This window comes from Bos grunniens, chromosome 5 (genome assembly GCF_055505025.1).
Source record: "Bos grunniens cultivar Pamir isolate PY7600 chromosome 5, Bosgru_T2T1.0, whole genome shotgun sequence".
In the NCBI taxonomy this organism is placed as follows: domain Eukaryota; kingdom Metazoa; phylum Chordata; class Mammalia; order Artiodactyla; family Bovidae; genus Bos; species Bos grunniens.
Genome location: NC_141169.1, coordinates 38,782,490 through 38,798,531, shown reverse-complemented (window position 1 = coordinate 38,798,531; position 16,042 = coordinate 38,782,490). Strand labels below are relative to the sequence as shown.

The 16,042-nt window shown below is 38.8% G+C and overlaps 1 protein-coding gene across 2 annotated transcripts in view; it reads right to left on the bottom strand.

Moving 5' to 3' along the window:
- The window catches only part of PRICKLE1 (prickle planar cell polarity protein 1), a 112,452-nt gene that overhangs the window by 91,782 nt on the left and 4,628 nt on the right, over window positions 1–16,042 (bottom strand). For both annotated transcript variants that reach the window (XM_086399843.1, XM_086399844.1), the window contains exon 2: window positions 15,617–15,739. The gene's annotated coding sequence lies outside the window, so the exon portion shown is untranslated. The remainder of the gene's footprint in view (window positions 1–15,616; window positions 15,740–16,042) is intronic.

Here is a 16,042-nt window from a genome sequence, read left to right as displayed (position 1 = left end):
ATTTTAACAGTTCACAGAATTATAATTAGGCAGTTATGAATGGCACCCATATTTTCTAGAAAACATCTAGTTTACTCATAAGTAAAATAAATCTTTAAAGAAGCCCCTTTATATTTATTTCAGTGGCTTTCCAAATACAAATGTGCAACCTTAATAAGTTAAGTTCCATATTCAGTGAGTTCTTGAAAAGTATTATATAAACTTTAAAATATATAGTCAAAACAAAGAAGAAAATATTTAGCTTTATTTTGAAGCAACTATTTTATATATTGGGGAGACTATTTTCACATGTTAGGGTCAACAATAACTAATTTAATGTAATATGCAATAGTCTGTGTTGCATATTTAACCTTAATCCCAAAAGCTGTCTTAGCAAATATAAAATCTTTAATTTCCTAGGTTTATCAAGCAAATCCCCTCAAATCACCTGTCAAATTCTACCTTCATCTAGCCACTGAAAAATGTACAGCCAAATGTAGCCTATTTGAAATGTGAAAGTAAGTATAAACATCCCGAATAGGTAATTTTTTGCACATGTTAATATCAGAAAAGAAAGAAATACAAAAATTTTAGGTTTCTCCATCTTATAAACTTGGTATGAGTTTCAAAGTCAACAAAAAAGACCAGTAAAAGGGAATTTTATGAAGAGGCTATTTCCTTTTCCAAGAGAATTCAAAAAGAAGCTGATTGGAAAAAGAAAATGTCCCTGTAACTTATATAGTTGATCAAAAACAAAACCCTTGGAAGCAGCTTGGTGGGGTGGGGTATGAAACCATCCAGTATAAACTGAGTCTGCAGTTAAAGTCAGTGGTGAGAAGCAGAGGAATGCCGGAGTCTCAGGCCTTGTGTTTGGAAACAAGCAGGGGTTCTGGTAGCTTTTCAGACCCAGCTCCTGGGATGGGAGCTTGTGTTTGTTTTTACGGTCCAAGACAATGAACCCCCAGCAGTATTTGAGTGACCTGGGCCTTTAGGTATTGATGTGAAAGTCACTTTTGCTCGCTCTGCATCAGAGGGCTCATTTGCTAACTGAGGGCAAGCATGTTTCCTTCTGCATGAGTGCATTCCCCAGCCCAGGCCTCCACATCGCAGAGCCCTGAAGGATGCTGTGGATAGGTCACATCTTTGGATCTTTCTTCTTTTTTGCTTCCATTAATCACCCCCTTTCTTGTATTGTATAGGAATATGTCTCTGTTTCTTCAGCAAGTATATGTTGAATGAATAAAACAGATGGATGAATGAGAGAGAAATTTTAAGTGTGAACAATTTGGGTAGATTCTCCTGGTGGCTCAGACAGTAAAGCATCTGTCTACAATGCAGGAGACCCAGGTTCAATTCCTAGGTTGGGAAGATCCCCTGGAGAAGGAAATGGCAATCCACTCCAGTACTCTTGCCTGGAAAATCCCATGGACAGAGGAGCCCAGTAGGCTACAGTCCATGGGATTGCAAAGAGTCGGACACGACTGAGTGACTTCAATCACTCACTCACTCATATTATAATTAACCTTCAAAGATACATGCATGCTGAGTTGCTTCAGTTGTGTCCGACTCTTTGCAACCTTATGGACTATAACCCACCAGGCTCCTTTGTCCATGGGATTCTCCAGGCAAGAATACTGGAGTGGGTTGCCATGCCCTCCTCCAGGGGATCTTCTGGACTGAGCGATCAAACCCATGTCTCTTATGTCTCCTACACTGACAGGCAGGTTCTTTACCACTAGCACCACTTGGGGAGCCCCTCAAAGATACATAAGTATTTGCAAATAAAAACTATATACCAGATGGTCTTCATCTATACTTTAGAACATTTAAACACGGAAATAGTTATTGGCGTCCCCTCCACAAAATATTTTAAATATATCACTAATATTTATTTTCCTTATTTAAAAAGTAACACACCTACAACACAAATTATGAAAAAAATGAAAAGGGGACACAAAATCATATCCATCCCTAATCTACCCACCAAGGAATAAACCATTACTAATATTTTACTGATACAAAAGTGTCACTAGAGTTAGAAGGCCACTCATGCAGGGCTTCAAATCCAAAGCACCTGGGGACCCACAGTTCTGGGAAAAGGTCCTTAGTTTTTTGTATATTTTTAAAAGATTTCTCATCAGTTAACCCAGGGAGTCCCTCAAGCATTAAAGGATTGTTTCATCCTAAAGAAATTTAGTGCCTTCTGATCACTAATGAGACTCTACTCAGTTACACTGGGAAATATAAATGGCTGAATACATAAGAATATTCCACAAAGGAGTCAGCTTGAAAAATGAGAGTAATAATCCGAAGGCTGGTTTAAAATATTGGAGCAAAATAACTGAATTACGTTAACATGTAATATCCTCAAGCCAGGACCACTAAAGCATGTACATGTCAACTAGACCAAAAGCCAAGGATGGGCCCATGCCAGGTACTGCTCCCTTGGGGGGCTGCCTGAGAATCAGGCTCACAAGGTCCCATCCATTCTTCTCCTTTTATGTGTGGACGCTATTTGGTCAACCTGTAATTCTGATTTACCATCAGTTCTGCTGCTTTTTAACTGCTGACTTCTACAAATAGCTGACTTGACAAACATTGTTTCCAAAGACTGGGAGACTTAAGTATTTTACCCTAAAAAACAAGAAAGGCAAAGCAAAGGCCATAATTCTTTACAACTGGTGGCTCAGATGGAAAAGAATCCATCCTGCAAAGCAGGAGACCTGGGTTTGATCCCTGGGTTGGAAAGATCTCCTGGAGAAGGGAATGGCTACCTACTCCAGTATTCTGGCCTGGAAAATCCCATGGACAAAGGAGCCTGGTGGGCCACAGTCCATGGGGTTGCAAAGAGTTGGACACAACTAAGTAACTTTCACTCACTGTGTGTAGCAGTGGCCACATGGTCATGTAAATTCTCTAACAAAGCCAAGGAAGTGATGATACTTCCTAAATTGGACTGAGAAGAAAAATGTATTATTAATTCTCTCAGAGCATTTGTACACATTTCCTCTGTCTCTTCTATTTCTTCCTAAACTGTGTGCAAGGAGCCAGGACTCTCACCTGGCTGAGCAGGACACAGGGGCATTCAAAGGGTGGAGCTAGAAATAGGAACTTTGAGTTGTCAGGTAAAATATAGGATGCACGGTTAAAACTGAATTTCAGACAAACTACCAATCATTTCTTTTTTTCAGGGACATGCAATATTTGAGATGCACTCACACTAAAAATTATTTTTTTACATTCTTTTTTTAAAATATTCTTTTCCATTATGGTTTATCACAGGATATTGAATATAGTTCATAGGACCTTGTTGGTTATCCATCCTATATATAACAGTTTACCTCTGCTAATCCCAAATTCTCATTCTTCCTTCACCCACCCCCTCCCTCTTGGCAGAACCACAGTCTGTTCTCTCACAGTCTGTGAGGCAACATAAAAAAAATTCTTAATTGTTTATCTGAAATTCAAATTTACCAAGCATCTTGCGTGGCTTTTTTATTTTGATAAATCTGGAAGCCCTATCACAAACTCCCTTTGTTCCTCTCAACAAGAGCAGTTCCTACTTGATAGGCTGGAGTTCTGGATAACCTGGTGTTTGAGAACCGTGTTCAGCTATCCAAAAAGTTTGTCAATCACATTGCTCAATGAATCTGGGCAACGCTCTGAACTCCACTGTCTGAGGACTTCTCATCAATAAAGTAGAGTGTATCTGGTTGTTGTGAAAATTAATTAAAGCTTATAAAACCTTTTGCAATTGGCATGTTCAGCCCCATATGCTACAAAATATTTATCACATGCCAGACTGCCTGAAAACATACTGATTGCTCAGTGAACAATTAGATGGCAGAAATTCTGAAAGATGTTAAATCACATCTTAATCTCACCACACTTAAGAACAACATATTGAAACACAGAGGGCCTTCCAACCTGAGAAGTGAACTTATCTTTGAAAAACAAACATAACATGACTTGCTTTTAAACAGTACAGTACTCTAAATTATATTGTTACAGATTTTTTTCAGCTGAATCATAGTTTTTCAAACAGGAGATCAAGAAATAACAATCAGGAAATGAAAACAGTTCATCTTCTACAAGTCTATTGTCTGCTATTTCTGCTTGGTAAGGTTTTTTAAACTTAAAAAAAGTTTTCATGAAAACAAAACAGAGATACCAACACAATAAAACACATCTGGAGGCCACTTGTTGACATTCAGGCTTCTTTTTTTCCCAACCATTAGCTTTCATGGAAAGCTCTTACAGTACTAAAGCAAATGTCATAAAAGTATAACACTTACTATATAATGTTGTCTAAACACTTGAGGCTGAAATTGAAACCTGGCAGTGAAACTGAAGAGTAAATAAATTTAGATTGTACCAACATAACAATGAAAAGACACAAGTGTAAATAAATACCTGGTGGTTGGCCAGGCTAATGCAACATTTAAGGAGAAGAAGAGAGAGCTCTGATTCAGAAGCTTAAAGTCAATTACAGAGAAGAAAGACAGGGTTACAATTTAAGTTGTCAAAATTCATCTCTTATTTTCTGATCGAAACTGAGGTGTTAAAAAGGTGGCAATAAGTCCACCGCATAATTAATCTTAGAGCCAAATATAAAGATTTGTAATTCACTAAGCATCATGCTTGTCTTGTTTCCTGCTTTTGCACAAATTTTGCTTTCTGCCTAAAATGAGTCATCGTTCGGTCATCAAGACCCAACTCAACTATCTCTTCGTCCCTGGAGCCTTCCGTAACAAGTCACACAGAACAAACGACTCCTACTTGGCTTTGTGCCACTACTGTGTCTGGCACATTTCTGTGTTCGTGCCTCCACCACTGTATTTCACAAGTGCTTAAATGCCTTCCTTCGCTATACAATGGTGAGCTTTTCAAACACAGGAACCACCCTCAATTGATGTCTGTAGTCCCAGAGCCTAACACAGTGCCTGACAAAGCACAGGGCTCAATGAAGCTATGCTGAAGTGAAAATGATGCCCCTAAACTGAAATAAAAATGGAAACTTTCACATTAAACAGAAAACATGAGTTCGTAAGTGAAATTGTTTCTTACTCTTCAGAGGAGCGAAAAGGCAGTGGAGAATATTCAAAACAGCTACATCACTTTGAAGTGAATAAATGGTCAGGAAAAGAGGCAGAAGATGAAAGGTTCTATGTATCCATTTAAGAAGCTGGAACAACAAACTTCTGTGAACCGTTCAGAAAACATCTTTGCAAAAGTGTGCCGTAACCTGGAGGGCTGGCCTCCAGACCAAGGAGCAGATGCGACTTTATATCTATCCCTCCCTTTAGCTGTCTCCTGAGAAGGCTCACAAAGGTGTCATTAAGAGATGGAACACTTTCCTGCAGCACTTTCACACACTCATTACCAGCTGATAGCGTTTGATCTTTGAGTCATGGCTGAAGTGACCCAGATTCAAACTGGTGATTATTAATGTCACATTTCTATAGGCCTTCTTATTGGAACAGCACTTAACAGTCACTTGTGAATCTGCTGCGATCTGGGCCATGGCTCATTGCTGTGTTCATCCCAACAACTCACAAACTCCATCTTCAGAGATATAACATAAGTGGTACCCTGCCTCCCGGTGGGCCGTCTGTAACTTCAGCCTAATTAGAATGTGAATAAGATCCAAGAGCCTGAGAATTTGCTTAAAAACCAGTGATTTAATTAATCACAGTGCTAGAAAAATGGACTAACCAGGGCAGTACGTATGGCCACACAGGCCAACATATATTAAGATTAATACAGAAACAGTTTCACCACTGACTGCATATTTACACCAGCTTTTACTGGGAGAGTCGGGAGATAAGAATTTTATTATGGCTTAAAAAATATTAGGAATGCAACTAAAATCGATCCTGGGCTACTCTTATTTTCCAGCAAACCCTCTTCAAACTTCTCCCAATTAATTCCAATTTGGTCAATGAACATTTTAACAAAATTATAATCACTGTGATTACATAAGTAAGTGAACATACTACTTTGAGTTCTCCTTTATGCATTTTCCACATTTCCCATTTATAAACACAGTGCTCACATTTGTAACTTTCAGTGTGAATATAAGTATGCCATGGCTGTAACTACATCAGATTAATAATTTGCTCTCTGAATATTAAGGCATTTTAAGCTCCTCATATTAAATTACAATGTAACCTATTAAACCAGACTTTTGGTAAGGGGAAGCCAAACCGGACATTCTCTTAGGTCTTTAAAATACAGCTACTGTTGAATTTTGAAATGGCCGCACTGTAACATGAATAAAAAGACCATCTTTAAAAGATGCACCTGGTTAACATGAATAATTCTGAGTAGACTGCTAAATAATTCTAATCAGGGATTTAGGTAATGATGACAATTAATAATAATAATATCAGCTATTTATTTAAATATTCATCTATTTGGCTGCAACGGGTCTTAGTTTCGGCATGTGGGCTCTTCACTGCATCACACGGGATCTTTTGTGGTGGCACACAGACTCCCTCCAGTTGTGGCACCTGGGCTTCAGTAGTTGTAGGACACCAGCTCTCTAGCTGCGGTGCACACTCTTTCTTGCTCAGAGGCACATGGGATGTTAGTTCCCCGACCAGGGACCAAATCCGTGTCCCCGGCACTGCAAAGCGGATTCTTAACCACTGGATCACCAGCGAAGTCCCTCAGCTCCTATCTATTAACTACTCCCCTAAAGTTACAGCCTCCAAACCCAGTGTTTTAGAATCAAGAAAATTTTGAGCCTAAAAGGTCATCAGGCCTCTCACTTTATCATTCAGGAAACTAAAGCATAGAGTGGGTAAGAAGTCCAGAAAATTAAGTGACCTGTCCAAGATTACATGCAAGTTAGCAGTAGTAGAGGCTATAGTTATATCAAAGCATTTAATGTAGAACAATATACACACAGAAATACTTATAAAACAATAAAATATTGTCAAACAATTTTAGACAGATCATAACTGCTTGCTCATTTTCCCTCTTCCTTTTGTTTGTTTCTAAAAACCCAAACCAAACTCCTTAGGAAGGTGCATCCTGAACTAAAAGACAGCTTCTTCATCAATAAATTGGGGATAACCTTGGTTGGACCTCTACGCAAAGATGCAGTGAAGGTAAATGAGATGAATCTGAAAGTGCTTTGTGTACTTCAGAGGTATTAGCCTTATTAGCAGTAAAGAACCCCCAAGTTAAAACAGGATAATTTCTGGACAAATAAGTTGGCACAGTGCCTTAATAGGAAAGCTGACTCACTGCCAATTTAGCCCTGGAACCTGAGACATTAAAATAATAATTTCGAGCAGCTATGTTTCCTACTAAGCTGGCTGAAATCACTTAGAGGATTAGCTTTTCACCTCTGGAGTTTAAGTCAGGATTTCTTGAGTGAAAGATGGCCCATCACCCTTATTTTAACATATGAGGCAATAGCACAAGTCTGTCTGCAGATACTGCCTCTACTTTTGTTTTAAGGTTACAGAGAAGCATTATGAAGGGGGATGTCCTACAGCTTCCTTGTTACCAATATTTCCTCTTGTTTCTATTAACATGGCATTGGTTTGTTATGTGCTTACATAACGTTGATCACTTTGTGATGGAGAGAAGGGAGGAGGGGTATTTGATCAGTCTCTTTCCTCATAGTCCATCACATTTCTCTGGCTTTATTCAGATAAGGGAGGAAACAGTTCAGAAACTCCACTGTAGTTGCCAACTGCCCCCTGCCAAAAAAATAAATAAAATAACCACTCCCCACCAAAAGACTCAGTTCTGGAAATTTTCAACTTATTTTCTGTTTTTCTTTTATCTAGGTTTCTGTTTTTCCTTTATCTATCACAGTAACAGAAATTAATTAACCAAGAAATCTTGGTTTCTGTTATACCTTTACCTTTCACATTAAAATGGTCCCCAAATGCCTACCCTTTAAAACAACGATGACCATTTGCTAACTTTATGATCCTATTATAAGATGGAGAATATAAGAGTAAACTCTCTAACTTGCTTATATATTAGTATTAACAATATAAGTATATATTAGTACATATTATTAGACTCGGGAGAGGATGCTCGAATCTGAAGCTCCCTAAATATTTGCAGTCATTCATTCTGCAGGTATTTTGTTAAGTACCGACTATGTGCCAGGCAGTACTCTGATTGTGGGTAAAGTCACAGACCAGACAGCACAGAGATTTCCTTTTGGAATGAACAGCTATAATAAGGAAATATCTGTCCAGTAGTGACAAGGGCTATGGAGAAAAGTTAAGCAGGTTAAGGGTTTCCAGAGTGGCTGGGGGATGGCGGGGGCTCTGCTATTTCATGTAGGGTGAACAGGAAAGGCCTCCCCAGTATCAGATGACTTTTTAAGTTGAGACCTGAAATGATGGAATGACCCATGATGCCACCTGGAAAAACCCTACACATGTACTTTTATACTAGCTTGAAGTCCAGAACAAACAAGGAGATAAGCTGTGAAACTTCAGGAAAGTGAAACCTACAAATAATAAGGCTTATACAATACTTTGAACCAGCCCTCAATTTATCTGCAATGATTCTGAAACCCTGTTTAGTGACTACTTAATCTTTTCCTAACTCAAATGCCTTACAGTAGTATCTCTTCACATACTAAGAGAATTTTCCAGTTAAGTTGTACAAACAACCCAAGCACATAACTCAGGTGTCAGTGTCTACTCTGAGGCCCTGATTAGTTGATTTGTCGATGGGCGTACACTAGGGAAAAAGAGCTGACACTGGCTGATTTTGTTACTGGCCATGCTTTCACAGTAAGAAAATTCAAAGGAAACTGGACAATTATCCAGGTTTTAGAAAGGTCAATTTTTAAAGTTCTTTTAATTAAAAAACAAAACAATACCCTCCCTCCCCTCAAGAACGGTGACATACAGCAGCAACAACAAAATCAATAAACAAGGTAGGGATCAAATGTCTCCTTTTGTTCCTAAGTAAATGTGAACAGCAATTATACCGATAGACTTGCCTGCGTGTGCGCTAAGTCACTTCAGTCTTGTTTGACGCTTTGTGACCCTATGGATGGACTGTAGCCCACCAAGCTCCTCTGTCCATTGGATTGTCTAGGCAAGAATACTAGAGTGAGTTGCCATACCCGCTCCAGGGAATCTTCCCGACCTAGGGATCGAACCTGTGTCTCTTAAGTCTCCTGTGTTGGCAGGCAGGGTCTTTACTACTAGTTGCCACCTGTGAAGCCCCAACTGATTGCTTTAAGTTCTTTTTATCTATGTTCTACGGTAATGGTAATAATGTATAATGATAGGAAATAACCCATTTTTTTTAATAGACTGAAGAAAAGAGCAAAGAAACAAAATGGGCAACAAACTCTTTTAATCCATTTCCACAAAACTATGCAACCAAGAATTTTCCCCTGCTTGATAGCAAAACTTTCAGATGCATCACAGTCATTATGAGAAAAACTGAGTGTGAATCTCATATTTTATTGAGATTTCTGATTTATTTGATCTAAAACAATATATACATGTGTGTACATATATATGTATACACATGCTGTGGATATGGACAGTTTTAAAGCAGTTTATAGATTAAGAAATACATGATGTGGAATCATGTCTGTAAAAGGATACAACATAATTGCTGGCTATAAAATAACAGTAATTAGAAATCTATTTAAAAATTTTGACCTCTGTAATCTAAAATATTTTAAAATAAGACTTCAAATTATAATAAGGTTTTAAATTTGTCATATAAACTGTGAAAACTTTATAGTGATTTGATTGTGTTATACTTAAAATGACACACACAGGTGATGGCAGAAAACTGGAAAAATCATTCATTCAAGGAGGAGTCCAAGAGATCAGGAAACATAAGGCAAACTATGGTTTTCACAGGAAAAACTGTTTTACATAATGCATTAATTACACTTTCAAGTAATGTGCTTGGTATCTTTTTCTGTCAGCTTCCAGATACCTTTATAGGTGAAGCACCTCCTTATTTAAAGCAATGAGACCAACTGCTAATCTGGGAAGAATATAGTCAGTATGCTACAGAGTATCCCCAAAGTCTGGAAACATAAGGGAAATAATGTATTTATTATGATATTTTTCTCAGTATCATCTTTCAGGATTTGAAATAGCTCAACTGGAATTCTATCATCTCCACTAGCTTTGTTCGTAGTGATGCTTTCTAAGGCCCATTTGACTTCACATTCCAGGATGTCTGGCTCTAAGTCAGTGATCACACCATCATGATTATCTGGGTCATGAAGATCTTTTTTGTACAGTTCTTCTGTGTATTCTTGCCACCTCTTCTTAATATCTTCTGCTTCTGTTAGGTCCCTACCATTTCTGTCCTTTATCAAGTCCATCTCTGCATGAAATGTTTCCTTGGTATCTCTAATTTTCTTGAAGAGATCTCTAGTCTTTCCCATTCTGTTGTTTTCCTCTATTTCTTTACATTGATCACTGAGGAAGGCTTTCTTATCTTTTCTCTTATCATCTTCTTTCTTATCATCTTCTGAAAGATGATGCTGTGAAAGTGCTGCATTCAATATGCCAGCAAATTTGGAAAACTCAGCAGTGGCAACAGGACTGGAAAAGGTCAGCTTTCATTCAATCCCAAAGAAAGGCAATGCCAAAGAATGCTCAAACTACTGCACAATTGCACTCATCTCACATGCTAGTAAAGTAATGCTCAAAATTCTCCAAGCCAGGCTTCAGCAATACGTGAACTGTGAACTTCCTGATGTTCAAGCTGGTTTTAGAAAAGGCAGAGGAATCAGAGATCAAATTGCTAACATCTGCTGGATCATCGAAAAACCAAGAGAGTTCCAGAAAAACATCTATTTCTGCTTTATTGACTATGCCAAAGCCTTTGATTGTGTGGATCACAATAAACTGTGGAAAATTCTGAAAGAGATGGGAATGTCAGAACACCTAACCTGCCTCTTGAGAAATCTGTATGCAGGTCAGGAAGCAACAGTTAGAACTGGACATGGAACAACAGTCTGGTTCCAAATAGGAAAAGGAGTACGTCAAGGCTGTATATTGTCACCCTGTTTCTTTAACTTATATGCAGAGGACATCATGAGAAATGCTGGACTGGAAGAAACAAAAGCTGGAATCAAGATTGCCGGGAGAAATATCAATAACCTCAGATATGCAGATGACACCACCCTTATGGCAGAAAGTGAAGAGAAACTCAAAAGCCTCTTGATGAAAGTGAAAGTGGAGAGTGAAAAAGTTGGCTTAAAGCTCACATTCAGAAAATGAAGATCATGGCATCTGGTCCCACCACTTCATGGTAAATAGATGGGGAAACGGTGGAAACAGTGTCAGACTTTATTTTTCTGGGCTCCAAAATCACTGCAGATGGTGACTGCAGCCATGAAATTAAAAGACGCTTACTCCTTGGAAGGAAAGTTATGACCAACCTAGATCGCATATTCAAAAGCAGAGACATTACTTTGCTAACTAAGGTCCATCTAGTCAAGGCTATGGTTTTTCCAGTGGTCATGTATGGATGTGAGAGTTGAACTGTGAAGAAGGCTGAGCGCCGAAGAATTGATGCTTTTGAACTGTGGTGTTGGAGAAGACTCTTGAGAGTCCCTTGGACTGCAAGGAGATCCAACCAGTCCATTCTGAAGGAGATCAGCCCTGGGATTTCTTTGGAAGGAATGATGCTAAAGCTGAAACTCCAGTATTTTGGCCACCTCATGCAAAGAGTTGACTCATTGGAAAAGACTCCAATCTTTTCTGATTGGAAAAGATCTGGAGCGATTGGGGGCAGGAGGAGAAGGGGACTACAGAGGATGAGATGGCTGGATGGCATCACTGACGCGATGGACATGAGTCTGAGTGAACTCCGGGAGCTGATGATGGACAGGGAGGCCTGGAGTGCTGCGATTCATGGGGTCACAAAGAGTCGGACATGACTGAGCGACTGAACTGAACTGATTATGATATTTTTCAGAGGAACAATTATATCCATTGCTTTAAATTTGGAGACACTTTACCTGAAAGGTATTTGGAGGTTGACAAAAACAGATTGGGCATATTATTTGACTTGGCATATTATATGGCCATTTTATTTTGGCATAATATTGGACATATTATTTCATTTTAATTTATCTTTTATTGAGGTAACACTGGCTTTTAACATTAAGTTTAATGTGTACATTATATTTATACTACTGTGTACACTACAGAATAATGACCATATTATTTTAAAATCACTAACATCACATTTTCTAAGTTTCCTGACTTTTGGGGCTCTCTGTAGCTGTCGAGTGCTATGTGCCAGGTACTGTGTTAGGCGTTGGGTATGCAATGGGGAGCTAATATGGTTCCTCCATTACATCAATTACCATCTACTCACAGGAGCAGAACATGGATCTTCCAGGAACTGGGTTAAAATATCCACATTTTGTCAGTGACATTAGGAATGAACATAGCTGTTAAGAATGAACGAACAAATGAACAAAAGAGAAAGGAAGGAAGGAAAAACGTTCAGTCCAGTAGGATTAGAAACATAAAATTTTAGAACTGGAAGGAAATCTTAGAGACCATCTAATTTAGTGGTTCTTAACCACAGCTGGGCATCAAATTACTTGAGGAGCTTTTTCAAGTTAAATGTGCAAAACCCCACCCCAAACCCACTCCCTTACAAACCCTCTGTGCGCTTGCTTCACAGGTGTTTATGGCTCACATCTCTGGTTAACATGCACTGACCTGGACTAAGTCCCTTACTCCACATATGAGGAAACTGAGGCCCAGAGAGGCTGAGTGGGCTGACTAGAAATCACACAGCTATTGTACCACAGTCCAAATTTTCTGATTTTAAAAAATGAAGGTAAAAAAACTTTTGCACTATTATACCACATCACCACTGTCTGTTCTTGAATCTCCGCTCAAGAAGAAATCAGGATAAATGTACAAGTACTGTACATGTGAACTGTGGTGTTGGAGAAGACTCTTGAGAGTCCCTTGGACTGCAAAGAGATCCAACCAGCCCATCCTAAAGGAAATCAGTCCTGAATATTCATTGGAAGGACTGATGCTGAAGCTGAAACTCCAATACTTTGGCCACCTGATGTGAAGAACTGACTCGCTGGAAAAGACCCTGATGCTGGGAAAGATTGAGGGCAGGATGAGAAGGGGACAAAAGAGGATGAGATGGCTGGATGGCATCACTGACTTGACTGACATGAGTTTGAGCAATCTCTGGGGGTTGTTGATGGACAGGGAAGCCTGGCGTGCTGTAGTCCATGGGGTCGCAAAGAATCGGCCACAACTGAGCAACTGAACTGAACAAGTACTTGACCAAAAGCTCCTGAACCAAAGTAAAAAAGCCAATGTGTACAGGCAACATAAATATATAAAAAATAAGACCCATCAAGTACCATGGTAACCCGGTTGCTCCCTGTTTAAACAGCCAAGTCAAGCCAGTTTAAAACACTCCCACACAAATATCATTATTCCCATCAGTTTCCATTTCGGCACTGCAATGAATAATACTTTTGGTTTTTGTGGGTAAGGAGAAGAAGAGAGTGATTTCTTTTCTGGTTTATTTCTAAAATTTAGAAGGTTAAAAAAAATATGTTTCCAGTACCTCAATATAAAGAAAGCCTGGTCTGCTTTTAACACGTTTGGCAGTACTTGAGGACATGTTTTTGGCTATTAGCCTGACAAGCTGTTTAAGCTTATAGAAGACCCACAAAGGGAACTTATATGATTAAGTTAGTTAAACACAAACATCTTCTCTGTATATTTTATTCCCTCCCTTCATATTCACAAAAACATAAAAGGCTAAGGCATTTCAGAACTGGGTGAGGGGGCAAGTTATTTATCACTTCAGCTCTCTTCTCAAGGCTTGTGTAAATAAGAACTGAAGCAACTCAATGAAATTATTCATATGACCCTTGTGAGGAACAAAGCTCAGCACCAGAAAGGAGTTCAAAATTCCGATGAAGCATATGTATTTTCTTACAAGAAACATCTGTGATATCCTAATGCACTTCAGACCTAACTTTATCTCTTTCTAAAAATTATGTAACATGTGCATACTTCAAGCACTGAACATACTTATTAATTACATAGTCACAGAAGAATTTAAAATGCAGTCTCCTTTTGACATACATTATAACAAGTATTCCAACACTAGAGCACTGAGGAGTCTTCTGACATAAAATCTAACAGTTCCTTAAATTGTTTGGCAGATATTTTGAAGCAAAACAAAATGCCACACCATCTAAGTCTTTTCCAGTTCCTAATGACGGAATTTAGATTATTCAAGCATGTAAATAACAGAGTTGGAAACATCAATTACAGTTAACAAATTATGAGTTTCTTCAGAAGCATATCATATTATTTACTTATCACTGAGATAAAAGACAGAAAAAGGGAAGTACAAATGCCTTTGGTGAAACTATACCATGATCTAAATCAGTTTACTATTATTAGATTGAAAGAGGGTTGGTTGTATATGTGTGTGCATCCAGAATACAGCAGTGTAATGAGGGCAGAGGAACTGGCCAATGTATAAATAGGTTTTAACAGACTTTCCAGTTCAACCATAGTAACTATATTAGGTTTTGTCCCTACAAAACCACAGGGGCCGGGGTGGGCTGAGTATTTGGCAGCCTGGGGTGCTCAGCTGGTAAAGCAACATAAACCTCATTTTACCTTGAGTTGAATAAATTTCCTCTGAGATGGTTTGCTTAATTGAAAGAGTTTTCAAGGAGAAAGGACAAGTCTAAGTGTTGGTTGGTGGGCACTCCTTACACTAAGGCTAACCTTGCACCTTCTTCCAGCTTTGATCAAAGGCCTCCACCATCATTCATTCATGGTAGCACTCTGGATGCAGGCAGTAACCTAACCTCCAGGATCTAACAATCCCTAGCAGCCTGGGTTAATTTCAGCTGTCTCTAAGAGGGCTACATGAAACATGGCATTTACAAATTTGGATTATATAGCACTATTTATTACATGATGGAAGATTTCCAAACATGCCAGAAGAGATGTTGGCACTTATGCAAGTCAACTACTGTTCAGCCCGAAGAAGCACTATATTCTATAGGATGCTTTTGCCAGGATTGAAAGAGCCTATGTGAAAACACCCTAATTGGGACCGTCTTAGCACCTCAGCTATTGGATACCCTCTGGCTCTAGGTGTTACGTTTCAAATGGGCCAACAAACCATCCTAGAAACAGAACCTCCCAGTCCTGTAACTAATCCCTTCACTCCAAGTCCTGAGAGTGTATATTTTCTTATTTTCAGATTTAATAAGGCAAGTGTAGCTGGTAGCTATTAAAAGATTTAAGCCACTGCTGTTTTAAAAGGTTTCAGTATTCAGAGATTTCAAGCCCATAGAGGGGGCAATGTGGCAGGTTTGGTTGCTGTAGAATGGTGAGATTATTTCCCTGGTTCTCTTCCTGTGCCCCCTTCCCCCACCAGCCCACTGTTTAAAGAATGTTCTTATTGACCTTTCTCTACCCTTTTAATGTGTCTTTAACTCATGTTCATGGGTTCACAAAAAGAAAACTAGAAGAATCTGAAGGAAAGACACTGGACCAAAGAATCTTCAGTGACCTAAATCGATAATTACAATGACAGATCCCTAAAGAAGGAGGCAGAAAAATTCGAAACATTGGCTACTTACAATACAAGGTCAGATAATCTTTCCTTCTTTTCTTCTTTGGGGAAATCCAAACAGCTGTACAACGTTTCTTTAAGTTTTCCTTTATTGAACAGTCCTCATGCTTGCGCAAAACCAAGAGCCATCCTAGAAAACCAGGGCCAATATTGTATCACATTAAGTGCTGGCTAATTTATATCAGACTTTTTTTTAAAGGTGACAAAAATGGGGTTGGTGGGGAGAAGGTGGTTATAAAAAAACTTCACAGGAAACCAAATAGCCTTTATTTAAATTAAAAGCAATCACAGGCTGATTCTTGGAACATACTTGGAAATGCTTTTTGGCATGCAGCTGCTACATGCCGCCAATATTGTGTGTAATTGGAAACATTTCAAACAGAATTGTTACCAAAGTCAAAGACCATAATTGCAAGCCGTGGGATCTGTGTTG